We start from the raw sequence: 19,131 nt of genomic DNA, 5'->3' as shown, positions 1-19,131 counted from the left end.
TTTGCCCTACAGGTTTCTTCACGACATGTTTTTGCTGCGGCGATTCGATATTCATTATTACCGTTGCACAACTGGTCACCTTGGTTGACCAGTGTTGTTTGTTCTGGGAAAGAAGCGGTAACCAAGAGGAAATCCATGTCATGGAGCCGTGTGGTCTGATGGATAAGGTGTGCACAGTTAAGTTAGGAGGAGCGAGATCACAAGACTAAAGAGGTTTTTAGGACTATTTTAATATTTCCTTTCCAGCTCCCTTGACTCAGACCTTGCTTGTAACATCACTATGAGAACAAAGAGGCCACTTGAACATTATAGGCTGAGGTCAAATTGAAAATTAATGATCTCTTATCACATTCGGACAAAGCTCCAGCTGCAAAGGGTGGGGTTGGGTGCTTTTCTGGTTTATTTAATTGCCACTGAATCAGGGCTCTGAACAGGGCTTGCCTGGTCAGAGCTGCAAAAGATGAGCTCACATACCATTTTCCGAGTCCCTTAGCTGTGCCCGCGCCAGAGCCTGGCCTGGCAAACCTTTACATGACTGGTGTCTTCGGTGAGAGCAAACAGAATGCAAATATAATATCTTAATGAAACAAATGTCAGGCATTTGTTTCATATCAATAGAACATCTTTGGCATAAACCTTGGTGAAAAACAAATTCCAAAAACATTGTAAATCAGAACTCAGCTTTCAGTGCACTAAAATGTGCGTGTGAAAAATTATGCTGACGAGCCAGCTCTATCTAAACTAAATCGTTTGGCAATGCCCTGTCAGTGGAGGAGAAAATGGATGTAATGTGCACACATGCACAAGGAGTGACTCAGAATGACGTACAAGTGTTACTGTATCTACTCCAGAAGAAATACCTGGAAGTCAGGAAACAAGGCTCCGCAGTTCAGCAGATTTGTCTGAGGATAGATGTTCTGATTTTGAAACTCTGGTTTTTCCCCAGAGTACCATAAAGATGTCTCATATAAACAGCTACGGTCTGGGTCCACTGGTATCTCTGGGACTATTGCACAAACTATAGTTTTATTTGGTATTTATGGGAGAAGAATTTCAGGAAAAAACCATGACTGCTAGCAGCTTACAGACTGAATAGTAGATTGATATCTGTAGCTCCCGGAGCAAGACCTGTAGCCTAAACACACACTCATTAATCTACACGTAAGTCCAGGCATTTCCTTAAGTAGTCACGACAGTTTAATTGCCTATGAATATTCATATAAATGAGTTTTGTTTGTAAGAAGGGCAGCAGTCTCGAACACTTCGACCAATCTGTATTCAAGCAGAGAAATCATCTGTAGTCTCAGGTTTCCTGTTTATAAGAGTTTGGGCTGCCCAGACAAAACACAGCAGCAGGAACAATAGCACAGGGCTTGGATGACTCTTACGGCACCTCCGAGGCTGGGCTGAGGGTTGTCTTAGCTAAAGGTAACATCACTCTGACTTACTCTCGTGGTGTTGGAGCTGGCGATTTCAAAATGATCTGGTATGTATTTGTAAGGTCAGTGCTCAAATGCATGATGAAATGGCACCATAGAATTACAGAACCACAGACTGGCAGGGGTTGGAAGGGACCTCTGGAGCTCACCCCGTCCCACCCCCCGCTTGAGCAGGCACCCCCAGAGCAGGGGCACAGGGCCGCGTCCAGGCGGGGGGTGAATGTCTCCAGGGAAGGGACCCCACAGCCTCTCTGGGCAGCCTGTGCCCCTGCTCTGGCACCCGCACAGGGAAGGGGTTTGTCCTCATGTTCAGGGGGAACTTCCCGTGTTCCAACTTGTCCCCATTGCCCCTTGTCCTGTCATTGGGCACCACTGAAAAGAGTCCAGTCCCATCCTCCTGACACCCGCCCTTCAGATATTTATAAGTAGTAATGAGATCCCCCCTCAGGCTTCTCTCCTGCAGGCTGAACAAACCCAGGTGTCTCAGCCTTTCCTCGTAAGGGCGATGCTCCAGTCCCCTGAGCATCTTGGCATCTCTGTGCTGGGCTTGCTTCAGCAGTTCCCTGTCCATCTTAAACTGGGAAGCCCAGAACTGGACGCAGCACTCCAGATGTGGCCTCACCAGGGCAGAGCAGAGGGAGATGATAACCTCCCTCGACCTGCTGGCCACACTCCTTTTAATACATCCCAGGACACCATTGCCCTTCTTGGCCCCAAGGGCCCGGTGCTGGCTCAGGGTCACCTCGCTGCCCCCCAGCTCTCCCAGGGCCTTCTCAGGGGAGCTGCTTTCCATCAGGTCCCCCCCAGCCTGTGCTGGTGCGGGGGGTTGTTCCTCCCCAGGGGCAGGACCCTGCACTGGCTCTTGTTGAATTTCATGCGGTTTCCCTCAGCCCAGCTCTCCAGCCTGGCCAGCTCTCGCTGGATGGCAGCACAGCCTTCTGGTGTATCAGCCGCTCCTCCCGGCTTGGGATCATCAGCGAACTAGCTGAGGGTGTGCACTATCCCTTCATCCAGGCCACTAATTAATATGTTGAACAGGACTGAACCCAGCACAGACCCCTGGGGAGCACCACGAGTTACAGGTCTCCAACCAGACTCTGCCCCGTTTATCACAACCGTCTGAGCTCTGCTGTTCAGCCAGTTCTCAACCCACCTCACTGTCCTCTCATCTAAACCACACTTCCTTAGCTTGTCTGTGAGGATGTGATGGGAGACAGTCTGGATTGGAAGGGACCTTTCAAGGCCATCCAGTCCAACCCCCCTGCAGGGAGCAGGGACATCCCCAACTAGATCGGGTTGCTCAGAGCCCCGTCCAACCTGGCCTTGAATGTTTCCAGGGATGGGGCATTGACCACCCTGCTGGGCAACTGGTGCCAGTGTTTCACCACCCTCATTGTAAAAAATTTCCTCCTTATATCTAGTCTGAATCTACCCTCCTTTGGTTTAAAACCATTTAAACCCCTTGTCCTATTGTTACAGGCCCTTCTAGGAGGTCTGTCCCCATCTTTCTTATAAGCTCCCTTTAAGTACTGAAAGGCCGCGCCTTTACACTTCTATTGGCATACTTTATTTTACTGTTAATACACAGAAATTGAAAACACAGCCTTGGATCAGCTACTGTTAGGCTATATATCCTTGAGGGGGTTTTGCTGGGGTACCCTGCTCTTCCAGAAGGGAAGAACATATTTTCCCAAAGACGGTGTCGGGTCCTTGTGTTCGTTTGCTGGAAAGAAGTCCGGCTCTGTCAGGTACAGTGATTGAGGTTTCTTGGAAAACTCCGATGAGGAGGCTTGCGATGAGAAGACAGAGAAATGATGGAGGCCCTTGCCAGAATAGCAGATCAGATATAGCTTTCTTGGTCACCATGGTGAAGTGGGAATCCAGCTCAAACAGAGCAACAGACTGTCTCCCGCTAACTAGACCGTGATGCTCCAGTTCATCCTACTGAAGGGCATCTGTGAGACAGCGCTGAGCACCACTCATGAACTATTACGTAGTAGGTCGCAGTGTTGACAAATGCTTTCTATTTTTTTCTAAAGTGCCACTCATATCTGACTTTCCCATGTTCCTCCCTGCTGCCACCCCAATGTAAACAGTGCGGGGTCATGCTGGAACCACTCTTCCTCTCTCCAAAATGGTTTTGCTGGAGATCTGAGGATGACTAATCTCTCCTGCTTAAAGTCTGCTAGCTGTTTGAATCCTAACATAATTTAGATGACAGGGTTCGGGAGACTGGAGAATTACATGTTGCCAAGCTACTAAGGAAAAAAAAGACTTCATGAAGTGTTTGGTAATTTCCCTCACTGCCTGTACCATCACAGCCTGTAGGTCTGCTACCCCGCTCTTCCCTCTGTGCTTACAAGAGACACCTAACGTATTCCCCTTACCCATCTGAGACCTGAGAACAATTCCCAAGATGCCCACGAGAAGATGAAGAAGAGGAAGGAAGCAGAGTTCCTAATTTCATCACGCCCTGGACTGACCAGCCTTTGAACAACTGTGCTGGTATGGCAGATTTCCTACAGAAATTCCCACCTGGGCATCTAGTCCCTTCTCCATACCTGTAGCCTATATATGTAAAAATATATAACCCTCATACATATATATATATATTTATATAACCCCCAGTTCTATGTTCGCTAACTGCCTTCTAACTGTCCAGCGAGCACTCAGATTAACTTTTGAAATATCCTTTTGCAGTTGTATAACACTTATTTCTGTCTGCATGTGAGCCCATTAAATAAATCAGAGACGACACAATTGGAGAAGTCCTTGTAATCACAAGATAGACATAGGCATAAAATGGTCGTCTGCCTGTAAACTGAAACTGAAAAAGTTATATCAGAGAGGAGGTGTAAATTTTTAACATTGCACATAATTTAGCTGTTAGAACAATTTAACATTTGGATACTACACATGGGATGTGGGATAATTTTTGTCACTTGAAGTCTTTGAAATTGGAAAACTTCCTAGAAGATATGTTCTAGCTCAACCGCGAGCAACCGAGCTGCAGGCTCAATAACTCAAAACTGAGGTGGGCTGTAAATGTCTGTGATCTGCCTCACACGGGACGGTAGGCTGGAGAACCTTGATGGCCTTGAAATCTATGAAAACACGTTGTCCTTTCTGCCCGCTATTTCAAAAGGAGCTGTCACAGGACAATCAATTAAGACAAGATGAAAAAGGTTCGGAAAATAAAACTGCAGTCAACTAAAGATTGAAGGTGGAAGATGTACATACCCTGCAGAAGCTGAGGTGAACTGTCGCAGTTAAGCAGAATGGTCCTGATAAATAACAAATCACATTCCAAATTTGATAAAAATTCATGTTTTAGATACAACACATAAAGAAAAAGAATTCAAATAGCTGTGGAAGAACATAAATACCCATTTTGGAAATATATTCAGCCAAACAGCTGTCATAGTAACCTTTGCAAATAAAAGTGTTTTAGGAGGATCTTTACTGGAGAACATGACATTAAGTGGTATATTTCTTCAGAAACCTGGCATTATTACTCATCTTAAACCGGAAAGATTTGACAAGAATGGGAAAACTCAGCTGTGCCAGCCTAGCAGGTGTGAGGGAAAGAAAGGTTTCAAAGCAAAGCCCATGGTGGTTTTCAACGTTGTGCCCTTTTGGAGCTCCGAGGAGTTTTACCTAACGGCAGCTATTTGGCACCAGCCAGTGGATTAGCAGGTGATCTTTTGAGTCATTTCTGGAAAAAATTACACGTGGCTGCTTGTGGAGTTGTTAGTGGAACAAGATCTTTCCTAGATTATGCTTGTCTTTTGATATATTTTTTTTTTTTGCATGATAAACTAGAGTGTTTTGTAAATGCTTACATTATTAGCACAGAATATATTACTGAGTAATGTGGAAGTGCGGGCACATCAATTTGCAGAATATGTAGAGGGGATACAGTCAATTTAAGTTGAAAAGCAACTTTAGCTACACTGTCATGTTTAAAAGCTAAACCGGGACTCTTCTTGTCTCCATCTGTGCATGGGAATGAAAAGGCAGAAAAATCTGCCTCTCTCTAGCTAACTAGTCCAACTGCTGTCTAGTGGTATTGTTTTAGTAAATGGAAAACTTGTTGCAGTAGGAATCGGCAAGATGCTGACTGCGATGGTTTGGGCTAATTTCACATAACTGTTCTGACAGGTACTGTTGGCTGTTGGAAGCAGAGGTGGGCGGATTCTGATAACGAGAGTTGTTTCTGAAATTAATAAACATCACTTAATCTAGATACTCAAAGCTGAGAAAAGCCAACCATTTTCCCTCAGCACCCTTATGGGGCAGTAAGGAAATGTTGCAAAACATGAGTTTACATCTAAAACCAGGAAAACTATTAAGGGGAAAGGAAAATAATGTTTATTACGGAAAATACCACGGTAAGACAGTTACACAAATAGGAAAGAAATGCCTACATTCACAGTATCGTGTTTCAGTTACATCCAACGTAGGAGTATCCTCTCTGCATGCTGGTCCCGCTCTCCCCCTCCCTTTTTGACCTGTGCACTGCCTTATTGCTTGTTGTCAAAATTACTGAAGTTTCAGGAACATTTTCATGCAGGTCGTCATGTGTTGCTAAGAGAAAATACTGACAAGTTTGGTCAGGTGACTGGCAACTACTTCCATATTATTTTTTGCCCAATCTCTGGTCTTAATGCTATTAACTGTAGTATGAAATCTGGGCCCTTAGCTGATTACAAGGCTGGAGCTTCTCTAGTACCTGGCCTCTCACCCTATACTCCTTGCTCTTGTTCTTGCCAGAGTTCATTTTGCCTTATTTTATGCTGTGGCACAGATATTTTATACGCCATAGAAAAGTCCTGCACAATGGCTTTTCCCTTGGCATATGGTACGGTTCCTTTTCTCCTCTTTATATTCTGCCAGAAGAGGCAAATGTTGATGATTGCAACTTCTCCCAGTGAATTTTTACTACAGTTTTATTACGCTTTGGTCAGTTGATAAAAATAACTGCATTTCACTGCTTCTGTAACCTGAACTGGAGAAAATCTTAATGTTAACCATCATCACACCGGGATAATGGGCAATTATTTTTCAAGTATGGTCTGACTCGTTCTCTCTCTTATGATCTCCATTAAACTACGGCAGAGAAATCCTTCCCAGATCTTCAGTGCTGTTACTGGCTTATTTAAGTCTTTTTTTCCCCTGTGCATAAAATCCTGCATATTCTAGCACGTGTGAGTTGAGATTTGTCATTTTAAAAGGATCTCTTGCTTTAAACTTACTTTTTCTTGAAACCTGGCCTCATATTTAGTTCATCATTGGCTGCAAAAAAAGCAGCCAGGTTGGAAGGAAATTAATATAGAAGTTAGAAGTAATTAAAACTCAGAGTTGGCTGGACACTTCTGAAAAGTGCAGATGACTACCTGTGTCCACATATGCAGTGCATTTGTCCAAGTTACTGGTGTGTGAAGAGCAAGGAACGGAACGAAAGCTACTCTTGCTGCCATAACTACAGCAGATGCTGCTTGATGCCTGCTATAATACAGAAATATGCTCTCATGCTTTTACAGCAGCCTTGTCAGCCCTCTTTGTCTTACCTCTTGTGCCCTTGATTTCAGACCTCTGACCTTGCATTTCCTCCGGCATCCCATAACAAATAAATAAAGAGACGAGTAGGTGGTCGTGTGAGATTCCAAGTTATTTACTGGAGAACATATTGGAGAAGACGCTCCTCAGAGATGCTCCATAGCTGCAGTTTAAAAATCTCTGTTTCTCTCTGATTTTAATTAATAGGCTTGTATTTATGATGAAACATATTCAATTTGTGCGCAGTGTAGAGAATGTCACACTACAAGATCGGTTATATACATAGCAATACAATTATCATTCTCTGCTGACAAATGTACCGTGATATTGATAAAAAAGCAATAACTTCAATGTACATGTCAAAATCAGCCCCGATAGCTTATTACAGATTGTTAAATGAACATAAATATCTAATGTTCAGCCTGTAATGTTCATTCGTACCATGGCAGATGAAGGTATAGTTCGAAGAATTAATTTAAAACACAATACCAAGTCTCTAATATTCACTGAGTCTAAGCTATAGCTCTTTGCAAGCGTTCATGGAAGTATGGGGGGCTACTTCCCCACCCCAAGGCCGAGCTGCAGAGAACTGATGGTGTTCAGCTAGCTAAACCTCTTTACGTGTCCCTGAGACCTTCTAGTTCTGGCTACAATCCCTCAGCTTATCCGTAATCACCTCTCCATGTATCCAAGAAGAGATCGTGGCTCTGCAGGGTGCCTGGGTTGCTGCCGGCCCCCTCCGAGCTCCATCCTGCATCGAGCCAAGGTGAGAGGAGAGCGATGGTGTGGGCTTTCCCAGTGGCAAATGGGTGGTAGAGTGGTCAGTCTGTCTTTTATGGAAAAGTCTCTATCACATGAACACATTTGCTGATTCTGATGTATTTTCTAAAGGAGAGGGAATTGGGGGGCTTAGCCTCTGATAGATCCCGTTTCTTCCTTTGTTCATCCGCTTTCTTACCTGTATTTAGAAACATGAGGAAGGAAGTTATGAATAATCTATTTTGGAGACATCCTAGATTAAAATAAACCCATTTCTTCAGTTGTGGAGCTGGTGAGGATGTTGAAAGGCACAGGGCCGAAGTACCAACACAGGGTGACGAGCACAAGAACCTGCCACAGCCTTCCCGGGGTGCTGCACCAAAGGCTGGGGCATCCCCTTGGGCACTGGCACCGCAGCATCCAGCGAGCTGCGAGGAGGCCACGTAGAGCCAACCGCTTCTCTTCTTCTTTCTCACGAGGACACGATCTCAACAGCCCCTGTGCGAGGACTTGTGTGGCAGAAGGGGGTCTCCCACCCATGTCAGCAGAGGACAGGCTAATGCTTTTGCTTGACTTCCAAATGGCTTGTACCTCTGCTTTGTGGCAAGGAAATGAAAGGTCTATTCAGTGATGGCAGCAGTGTGATTTACTTTGGTGCTGGGTGGTTTTTTTAAGGTCATCAGCTCCATGTTCTCTTCACATAGCGCTTTCGACTGACTACCACTTTTTAGCGTTTTCCTATTGGCCCTTTTTACTACCTTTATATTTTCTGCCCTTTCTGTTACATTTTTCCAATGAAAAATATCCACTGCAGAGAGTTGGCTCACTTGCTGTTGCTAGAGGCCCAATAAGGTCAGCACCAGCATCAGCTTCCTTAGAGGGACATGGATAAACCTCATCCAGGTTCCTCTGGGGGAAAAAATACCCACCTTTTTATACAGATGAGGCAAAAGAACACCTAAGAGATATGTATTTCATCTTCAATAACCTTTTATGGGTTTCAGCTGACTTGATAATCAAGCCCCTCTACAGAAGAAATTTGTTTCACTAATACATAAATATTTTCCTGTGTAAGAGTACAAGTCCAAGTTCTGAAAAAAGAAGGTTTTCATTGTGAAAGGAAAAGAAAGTTAGCTTGCACCAACATGATCATCCTCCTCTGCGATGCCACAAAGCAGGAAGATTGGGTTATACCTGTTCAACAGTGGAAGTCCACCAAAAATGTGGCATCTATGATCTGACGTGCAGGTAGTGGCAACTGTTGTGCCACATTAAAGCTGAGCTATAAAACCAAACACTTGGCTACCTTTAAATGGTAACATACTGTGGTATTTTTTAAGAGCAGCTGTATGCAACATTGTCCTCTACTTCACATTTTAAAAACAGCAGCTACACCCTAGCCACTTACATTTTTCCTCCTCACTCGGTTGTACCATAGTTCATTTCTTTTATTGCGTTATAAACCCATATAGTATTAAATGCTGATATTTGTCCCGCTGCAGTTAAAAGCAAAGCTGTCACCATGTGCCACAGAGGCCTTTAACAGTTTCCACGTTTCGCTTTAGAGGCATCGGCTTTTTAGTAACATGGCTCCTTTTAAGTGTATTGACTGGACACGCACTTAAAGCGCTTTGGGCTGGAATCCCATACGTCTCCTGTTATGACTCAGCTGCCCTATATTTCCAACCCTTATTTTGTCAGAAAAAAAATCATCCTAGTGCAGACCAACTCGCTGCCAATTGTAGTCTCTGAAGGAAATTAAGATGCTATAATACACCACTGTAGTCTCTACAACTTGTATTAGGCACCCGGCTATGTTTCCCTAATTAATAGTTCTTTTAATGTCCAGATTAAAAATAGATATTAAGAGCTCTGGGTAGATGATACAGCAGTATGAAATAGCATCACACCTGTCTCCATGTTGCAGCTTCCCAAGTGTAAGTAGGAGTCAAAATTTCCCTCCTCATTAAATAAAAACACTGATAGATAGTACATCACTTGGCATCTCCAAAGTGATATACCCAAGACATACCATCTGCTACGAAGTTGCAAAAACATAGCCTGAGAAAAGTGGGACATCAAGGTGGAGCTTAATTTTCTTTAGTCAGTTTTCTGTCTATCCTGGACTTGAGTGTGGATGGTGCAGGCATGGCTTGCGATGCCTGTAACGGCACAGAAGAACAGTAAGGGAGCATGACTGTGAATGCAGTCATGTAGGAATAGGGAAATTTCAGTTCACTGCTCCTAAGACAGACATATTTTTAGTAACTGGGAAGACATTACTTTTGAGGGTAGCAGGCATCACAGCTTAGGGCTCCCCTGTCCTGGTGAGTGCTCTCAACGCTGAATTACAAAGCCATATTTCCTTTTGCTTTTCCTTCCCCTGGTCCCAGGGATTTTATTTTTTTTTTTTTCAGTGTTACAAAGTGCGCAGAGTCTGACTTGGAGCTCAGCCTCTGTTCTGAGGGCTGGGGGCATTTGCTGAAGGTGCGAGATTGGAGCTTGAGACTAAGGTGACCATAAATCCCAGATGTCCTACTTGCTGGAGAAGTAGGACAGAGGGAGCGCCACAGAAATGAGCAGGCACCACCCTTCCTTTCTGTGCATCACTGGATTCAGACCTGGGTGTCAGGCTGAGAAACAGCCTGAGAAATCAGAGCGAATAGAAAAAGATGACTTTCCAGCTGCATTTGCTATGGCATTTTTTAGGCACCCTCCTTCAGCATACTGAGCACTGTGAGTCTCAGTCAGGTCCCCGAAAGCTGCAGACAGAAATACGGGAACATTCCCATCTGCTCACAGACAGCTTTAGTCTTTCAGACAACCAGCAGTCCAGCTGGAGACACTGCTCTGCTCAGGTTGCCAAACAAAAAGACAATTGGATAAAATCTGGGGGCAGAAAAAGTGGCTCCATTTGAAGTAACAAGGTCATCCTAGTTCAGCAACATGATTTCCAGCTCATAAGGCAGGGATGCAGCAGCGGGTCTGGCAGCACCAGTCACCACCGCACAGCTCCAGGCAGTGCTACCTGCACCCCTCCTGAAGGCCACCCATCTTCTTTCTGATAGAATTATTCAAATAAAAGAGCTCTGGCATAACATTCATACCTCTCCACTTTAACATGCACATCTGCTCAGAGAAAACATCTCACTGATGTGCCGGCGGTTATAGCACAGCTACATTAGACACTGGATAGCCACCTCGACTCTCCCGAAATTAAAGAGAATCCCAGTCCTTTCCATTTCAAAATCCTGCAAGCAAAAAAAAGGCCTCCGCAGCTTACAACATCCTAGTCCTTGAAGCCACCACTGCACCAAGACCTTCCCCTAGTGCTGCAGATGATAGGAAGCATGCAATTGCTACACCTTCTTTCTGCATGTCTCAGCTGGGTTTTCTGAACTCTTCCCATGCATGAATACAGCAAATTCACGGCTTTCTCCTCCTCGCTTTCCACCAGGCCTAAGGCAAAGGCTGCTGTGGAGACCACCTGGGTTAAATTAGCACAATTAGGCAGAGTTAAGCAGTTCTAGGAAACGCAACGCTGTTTTCTGCCTTACTGAAGGCACGGTACGTGGCTGTCAAATTACTCACCGGGAGCAGGGGGATGACCTGGGAGAGCCGAAACCCTCGCCCGTGCGCAGCCACCGTCTGTAAAGCTCCGTCCCCTCAGCTATGGCGAATGCCCATTAACGTGCTGCCCCTTTTCACCTCACACATTTTTTAATCAAAGAATATGTATGCAGGGGAGCTTTTCACCTGCTTACCTCCAGGACGTAGCATTGATCTCCAGCAGCTGGAACCAGGGAATTTCTGCTGCTTGCTCTGCAAGGATGGGCAGGATCAGGGTCATCATGTGGTGGATAAAAGCTTGCCAGTGCTGGTCACTCTTTCCTAATTACTTGAGAAGTGGCTTTTTAATATTGGCATCCTTTCTCTGAAAATAGAAACATTTGATGGGGCCAGGCGTGGGTGCGCGTAACACTGGATGGAAACTACACGGCAGGGCTGAACTCCTCCTTCCCCATCCTCAGGTCTCAGGGGCACGTGGGCCATGTGAGATGGGAAGCTATTGGCCTGGTCCTCTTGGGCCTTCCTCTCTTGCCTTTGAGGGTGAATAAATGCATCATGAAGCACGGCATTTAACCTCAGCAGTAGACAATACTCCAGGTTTTCAACACAGAGAGAAGGTGGGAATCCTTAGTAGAGCTCCATTTCTAGGATCTGCAAGGTCAGAGGAGAAACTGAGCGCAAGAAAACATGCAAGCATCATTAGTAGAGAAAAATAAGTGTTCTTCTTCCATTTTACTAACCCTGAATCTGTAGCTGATGATTTCTTGAGCCTGACTATCCCTTTAAGAAAGGCTAGAAACACCCTTCAGAGACTCGTAATGAAATAACATTATTTATCAGTATTAAATATAGATAAACAAAAATGAGAAACAGACTTAATTGAAACCCTCTGTGAAATCTGGCTAATCAGTTTTCATTTCCAAGAGGCTTTAACTTATGTTATTTAATTTATTATTTATCCGTTCTATTTTGATTTTGCTTTTCAGCTCCTGCGCCGGGCTGGGGGCATTTCAGAAACACTTGGTGAGAGGTTGAGGGTATCGCCCTGACTTCAGCTGGGCCAGTACTTCACCCGCGTTTGACTCTTACTGAGGCTTCAATAAGCTTAATGATCATACAAGGGTTCTCCTAACTTCACTAGTGACCCTAATCCTGAATCCAGGCACATTACAACATATTTCCTGACCACCAAGGGGCTTTTCCTTTTGGACCCGGTTCTGCCTCCACCCCATGCAAACGTGTTGCCATTTCACTTTATTTCTTTAATTTATAGGCGTCAAAGTTGCTGAGTCAGGAAACTGAGGTTATAGCTGTTGAAGAAATGAATCCCACATTGTGACAAACTGCTTTTTCGGCAGATTTTCTTGTGTTCCTCATTCTGAGTCATTGTCACACATTTTAAAGGCCAGAGTTACATAGGAAGCTCTTGATGGTGAGAGCTGTGCCCTTTCTTGTGGTTTCTGCAGGCAGACAATTGCCATCCTGTGTCTCTACTGGTTGCCTCTAGCTAACGATGCTTAACTCTCGTGGCAGTACTTCCTGTGTCACTGGAGCGTGTGGCATTGCCTCCCAGAACTGGAAGTGAAGTGGTTAAATTTGACTACGCTAATTGGATTCTAATTAGCCCGACAACGATGAAGTGAACAATGAGCCCGACAACGAACTCAACTCTGATGAAGTGTAGCTCGCTGGGACCCCGCCTCGTTGTGGGGAGGAATGGGAGAATTTGGGGGAAGGAGTAAAATTCAAGAATCAGGGGGAAAAAAAAAAACCCAGATGAAAATTGGATATAACAGATTAAACATTTTGTGTTTAGCTGTGATAGTAATTGGCCATGTAAATCCTCAAAATTCAAAACTTAAAAATGTCTGTGTCATTCAGGGTGGTGGCCAGGGAGAGAAGAGCATCGTTATCTCTTTAGAACCGAGAGGCACTGCTGGATCTGTCCACTTAGGCAAGTCTTTTCTGGCCCTCAAAAACATGATCTGCAGTTCTTTGCACCAATTCATCCTCGCAATATACCTTTGAGATAAGGTAGCTCCCCTTTTTGCAGGCTGAGGGGACTGAGGCCAAGGGTGATTAAATGATTTGTCCAAAGTCGCACTGGAAAATCCTAGCAAAATCAGGGAGGAGCTGCAGGTCCACAGCGCTCCTCTCCAGCTTGACACAGGAACCTTACAATACTTAAGGAATTACTAAAATGTTAAATGGGTTGAAATGAAAGGCAGTGTCCAGTGCTGGAGTCATCATTTGCATTATTCACTCAGTTCTTTGAAAAATACACAAATGCGGCAGTATCATGAATGTAATTACAGCCAATGGAGAGTTCTCAAACGAAGGGCAAATCAAAAGGAAACCGTCTATGTTTTATATTTCTGTGGTTTCTTCCGGCTCAACAGCGATAGAGAGCATGGCTGTGCATACATATCTGAAACATATGTTGATTTTGGGGCTTGTCAGCTAGTTAGGCTCGGGGGAAATTCTCCCACAGTGGTTATGAGATAGAGCGAGAAGGAGGGCGAACAGCTCGTGGGCTTTAAGATCTTCTGTTCCTCCTTGAGATGCGAGCAGGAGTGCCTGCCCTCGCCCTCTTCCACCCACCCTCATCCTCCTTTCACGCCCGGAGTTTCCATCCTTTTCCTCGCTGAGAGCACTCAGGAGCAAATTGTTCAGGATGGAGGGAGACGGGCACAGATGCGACCACCTGCTGCATATGCCTTTCTTCTCATGAGCTCTTTAAAAGGCACTTCATATTTTAAAGAGGAGGAGGAAGAGGCAGTGGCCTTTGGTGTTGCTCAACACTGACACAGCTGGAGCTGGCCGGGAGTGGTGGGGTGTTATTTTTTACAGGTTGGCAACCAGACGCTTGTTGCAACGATATACTTTTTTTTTTTTTTTTCCAGAGATCGCCTGAGTGTAGATGTGCCAACACGGGTTCCGGTTTTACCACAGCTAATTCTCTTATTTCAAAGAGAGGAAATATCCTTGGACAAATCTGCTTTGTCAAGGTTGAAAACGTTCCACACCACAGATGGTGACCATAAGGTGCAAGTGAGTTTTCAGCTGAACCGGTGACACCCTACCCATTTGCTTCACTGCTGAAGATTTTAAAACTAGTTTTTGTTATGAGAAGCTGAGCAAGATACTTCTCTCCAAATGTCTCTTCCTCCTGTTAGCTCCTCGCTTCCATATTCATGGCACTCCTGCTGCTACTAGCACTACCATGCGTAGCACCTACTGCAAATTGTCCAGTTCCTGTTGTCAGGATGGCAGTTCCCTTTGGTTTTTGAAAAATTCATTAAGCGAGCGGGTGGAAGGGGCAGCAGAGTCCTGTTATGGTCCAGCACCCTATTGCAGGAGATTTTTTTCCCAGGTGTGCTCCTGCACGATGACGGCTTGCTGGGGTTGTTACCGGATGAGCACCTCTGCCTTTATGCAAAAGCAACTGATTGCATTTAGATGATCTGCTGTGTTGCAGCACAAAAAACCTCTGCGTGCAGGGATATTGTTGTGGGGAGTTTCCCAGCGATGGTCTGGGGATTTTCAGGCCCTTCTAACACGGTGTGAGATTATTCTTGTGGACTGAACAGGGCCTCGACGGGAGTGGCAATGGCAGCTTACAATAATTGGTACCGTGCTCTTCTGATTCCTCTTAACTGAGGGGGTTTATGTTAATATGAGATAACCCACCTGTGGTCGGCAGCTTCAGTAGCTGTATCTAATTTTTCACTTTTGTAAATTCCCCGATTTCGTTGTGAAGCCTCTGTTACTATTTCACAGTGCAGTCAGCAGTCCTCACTTCTCTTTTCTCCCTGACTAATTCCTCCCACAAAGAAAAATAAAGTTTAAGCGGGGTGGGGGGTGGGGGGGTGTAAAGGTTGGCTTGCTCCGGATACAACAACAAAAACACAAGTCTAAAAGGAAACCCGATTCTGTCTCTGGGAAACTAAAAGAAAAAGTAAAAGTGAGCGGCTAGGTCTTCCCTCCCCGAGAAGCTCGCCTTCCTTTTACTTGCATTTCTTTAGCTAACTGACTTCAAGAGGGGTTTGTTAGCAGAAGGGCAGCAGGCTGGGGACATAAATTGCTTCGACTTCGTACGGAAGTAGTATTAAGTATTAAATGTGCTTTGGGGCAGCTCCTGCAATTGCTCACCCTCATCATTTGTGGTACATCTTTTTAGGGAGAAAAGCTATATATACATCATGTCGGCGTAATTCACACTCCCTCTCTTCCTCATTTTGGGGCTAAATTCAATATAAGCAAGTGCACATCCCCAGATTAGAGCTGCTATATGGCTCCCACAGAGAGAAACTCAGTACGTCTGGGTCCTCCTCGCTTCCCTCACTGTTGCCCTTGCACCAATCCTCGCCATTTCTTCATGCCTGACATGTCTCCGTACCACCCCTTCCCCATTTCTCTGCTGTGCCTCTGGACCACGTAACCCTTCCCCTGCTTTGCTCCATCTCCCGTTGGCTTCTCTGTCACTCTCCAGCTACCTCCTCCCCGGCCACTTTCTAACACAGCTCCAAGCCGTAGCTGCTCTCTCCTGGATCTCATAACATCCCTGTTGACTGCAGGGAGGGCAAGCTGTTTGGCTTCTCTTTGAAGACCTACCATGACGTTGCCCGTCTTTACCTCTCACTTTCATTTATCTGTTGCCTTCAGTTTCTGAGCTCCCTCTTCAAACTTCCTCGTCTCTGCCCCCTCACATCAACCCTTCGCTACGGTGCTTGCAGAAGACTTGACAATAATTTGGTCATACCTGTCACGCTGACCTATTTGTCTCATTATCTTCTTAAGTCACTTGCTCTGGTTTTATCTAGCATTCAGCTTTATCACAGTACGCTAACACGTACCTGAGGGGTTTGGAAGCTGTATGAGTTATGCTATTATGAAAGGAACATGACATGCAAATAAAAATCATCGGGCGTTCAGAAGAAGCTCACGGTACTGAAAGGTGGGCCTGACCCTTTACAGATCTTTTTTCTGCTGGCTTCAGTGGGAGCATGACTGAAGTGAGCAGTATTTTTCTCGCCAGTGCTGCTGGAAATTATAGTAGCCCCACTTGCGACCTCCGCTTGTCAACTTCCCTGTTCTTACCAGATCGATGGCAAATTTTTAGCTCTTTTGGGGCCCACCTCCTTCAAGCCCATTGAGGTGATCTGGTTAGTGAAAAGAAGAAAGATGGTCACCGTGCATACTCAAAATAGCCATATTAACATAAACCGTGGAAGTATTGTAAATAGGTGCTTCCACTGCTTGAGGAGACATGCAAACTATTTGCCATTCCTTATACAGCATGTAATTTAAATATTTTAGAACTTGAAATAAATTACTGATAATAAAATTCAACAGTGTCATACTTCTTTGAATATTTTAAATCAGATATAAATTGTTCAATGAAGTTGATCTAGTCTTAGCATACTTTTCAAGAGATTTAATAGTGCATGATTTAAATGTATGATATCGTTCTGGTATATCGTATGGCATATTACATAGATTTAAATAGTCCTGGTTGGGACGAAGGCTTCATAGCTCAGTCTCTCTGTACTTTGACAGATACATCTGCTGGCCCAGCAATAGTTTCTGTGTGCAGTGTCTGATGAGCCCAACGTGGAGGAAGCTTAATTTCTATATAGCAACTGTTAGCTGGCATAGTAGTGCATAGTAAGCACATCCTTCCAACATATATCTGTGACCATTTTGAAGATACTTTTACATGGGGGAAGAATCAAATCTGTATCCAATATATGTTACTAAAAACAATGTCAGTGCCATCTTTTGGGCAAGATTTTAATGCACATAAGTCAAGAAATTTGATGGTCTAACTCTACAGTAACCGTTCTCGAGACCATTTGTCCAGCTCGTGTTTTCCGAGTGAACATGCTTAAGAAAAATGAAAAAGCTTTATGACACTTCTGCAGTGATGTTGATTAGGGTTGCAGAGCAGTCAGGCAGTATTGAAAAGGAAGACTTTGTAATAGTGCGTAGTGGTGTCACTGCTTCCAACTTCTGACTCATCAGTAACTATTGCATATTTCTCAAGTGGAGGATTTTTTTCCAGTAACTTGATGTTCTGAATGAGTTTATAGTAAAACGCTGAGCCAATGTTAACTCTGAGTAAAACAACAGCTTTGATAGCATCTATGTTCATTCAGCTTTCCTCTTTTCTTCACATATTTTTCAGCTCATCAGAAACTTATTCCTTTAGAGTATTGGTTCTGTTGAATACCAAACAGACTACACACCCCAAATAAAGGTATTTTAGCTGTAAAATGGAGCTCTCTCTTTGGTTCGTGAAAAATTGGGGAAATCCTATAATTTCTAGGGTTGGTTTTAGACAATGGGCCACCTTAGGAAAAAACAGGATTGATCTACTAAAGCCAGAACTGACGGTTATCTATTGCATTGGTCTATTATTGTCTAAAACTTACACACCATACGCTTAATACCAATGCACAGAACTTGTTTATTCTGGGTGTAAGAACAACAAGGGAATTTTCAGTTAAGGTTCAATTAAGATCTTATAGCTGTTTTGGATTTCATTTTATTGGCTTCAATTAATGTACATATATTTTTGTGTCTATGTAGCTCAGGAGTCAAACAGCTCAGTCTGTTTATTTAAGAGATTGCATCACCACACATCTGACAAATGCACTCGCTGCATTTACAGCATCATCGCACTGAGTGCATTTATTTGAACTTTCTACCATGTACATGGGATCACACATTCAGATAAACACAGCTGTGTTTATTTCTGGCTGCACAACTCCAGATTGTAGATGTATGTCTGGAGCCAGTGGACTGCACATGCACTGTACAGGATTTTCAAACTCTTATAGCTTCATTATTTGTCAGCCAAATGTCCAAGATACATCAAAGGCTCTTATCTCATTTAGGCCTGGGTAAAGATATAAAAGGAGACCTTTTCATTATGTGCTCCAAAATAGTATCATATTTGCTGAATACTTTATTGGGTAAAAATATGTAACCATCTTTGTTAGGAATTAATATCCATACTCCCGTTTGGCTGGACACGTACACAAGAATGTCTTCATTTGTGTCTTGAACTTACAAAGCACTCCACTGACTTCAGTGTTGTCACCCTGAGGCTGTCATAGGTTGTTCACTAAGGCTTTGGTTTTGCTTTTACTGTTCAAGCTCATAACGTTGCTCATGTGAGTTGACATCAGTTGTTTAATGACTTCACTGTTTGCCGATTCGGGCCTAAAGATGTTTCTTTATTTGCAACATGAATGAACAAACCTCTTCTTAACAGGGAAAGAAAAGAACAATATTGTGTGGCACAGCAGCGGTCGGTGCTGTGACATTTTAAAGTTGCCATTGTGGTAATCAAGGCCTTGATGATTCAAAGTCTTGAAATCAGATGTTGAGTAATCCCCTGGTGTTACTCATGTGCTTGAGCTGAGGTCAGGTGTAATTATTTTTGCACTCTTTGTAAGGATACTGGGAAAAGCACGTCTGACGCAAGAGCACAGCTTCCTACCTCCAAACTCTGCTGCGTCAAAACATGAAGAACTTCACCAAGAGCTGTGTGTGCTCAGGCTTTGAGTATTAGACCCAAAGTCCACGCAGGACTGAAATTGCTAAACGTACCTATATACTGAGATACTGCCACACTCAGAAAGAAGAAGAAAAAGAAGTTGCATTAGATAAGAGCTGCTTTTACACACCAATAAGTCAAATGCATTTTAAAAAATCTTTTTCCTCGTCCTAGGCCTGGTTCTATTTCAGTCTTAAATACCTACAAATAAGGTTTAATGATGAATGTGTTTCTTGCACT

Source organism: Phalacrocorax carbo, chromosome 5, assembly GCF_963921805.1.
Source record: "Phalacrocorax carbo chromosome 5, bPhaCar2.1, whole genome shotgun sequence".
NCBI classification, from domain to species: Eukaryota; Metazoa; Chordata; class Aves; order Suliformes; family Phalacrocoracidae; genus Phalacrocorax; species Phalacrocorax carbo.
Note: the sequence above shows the minus strand (reverse complement) of the source record.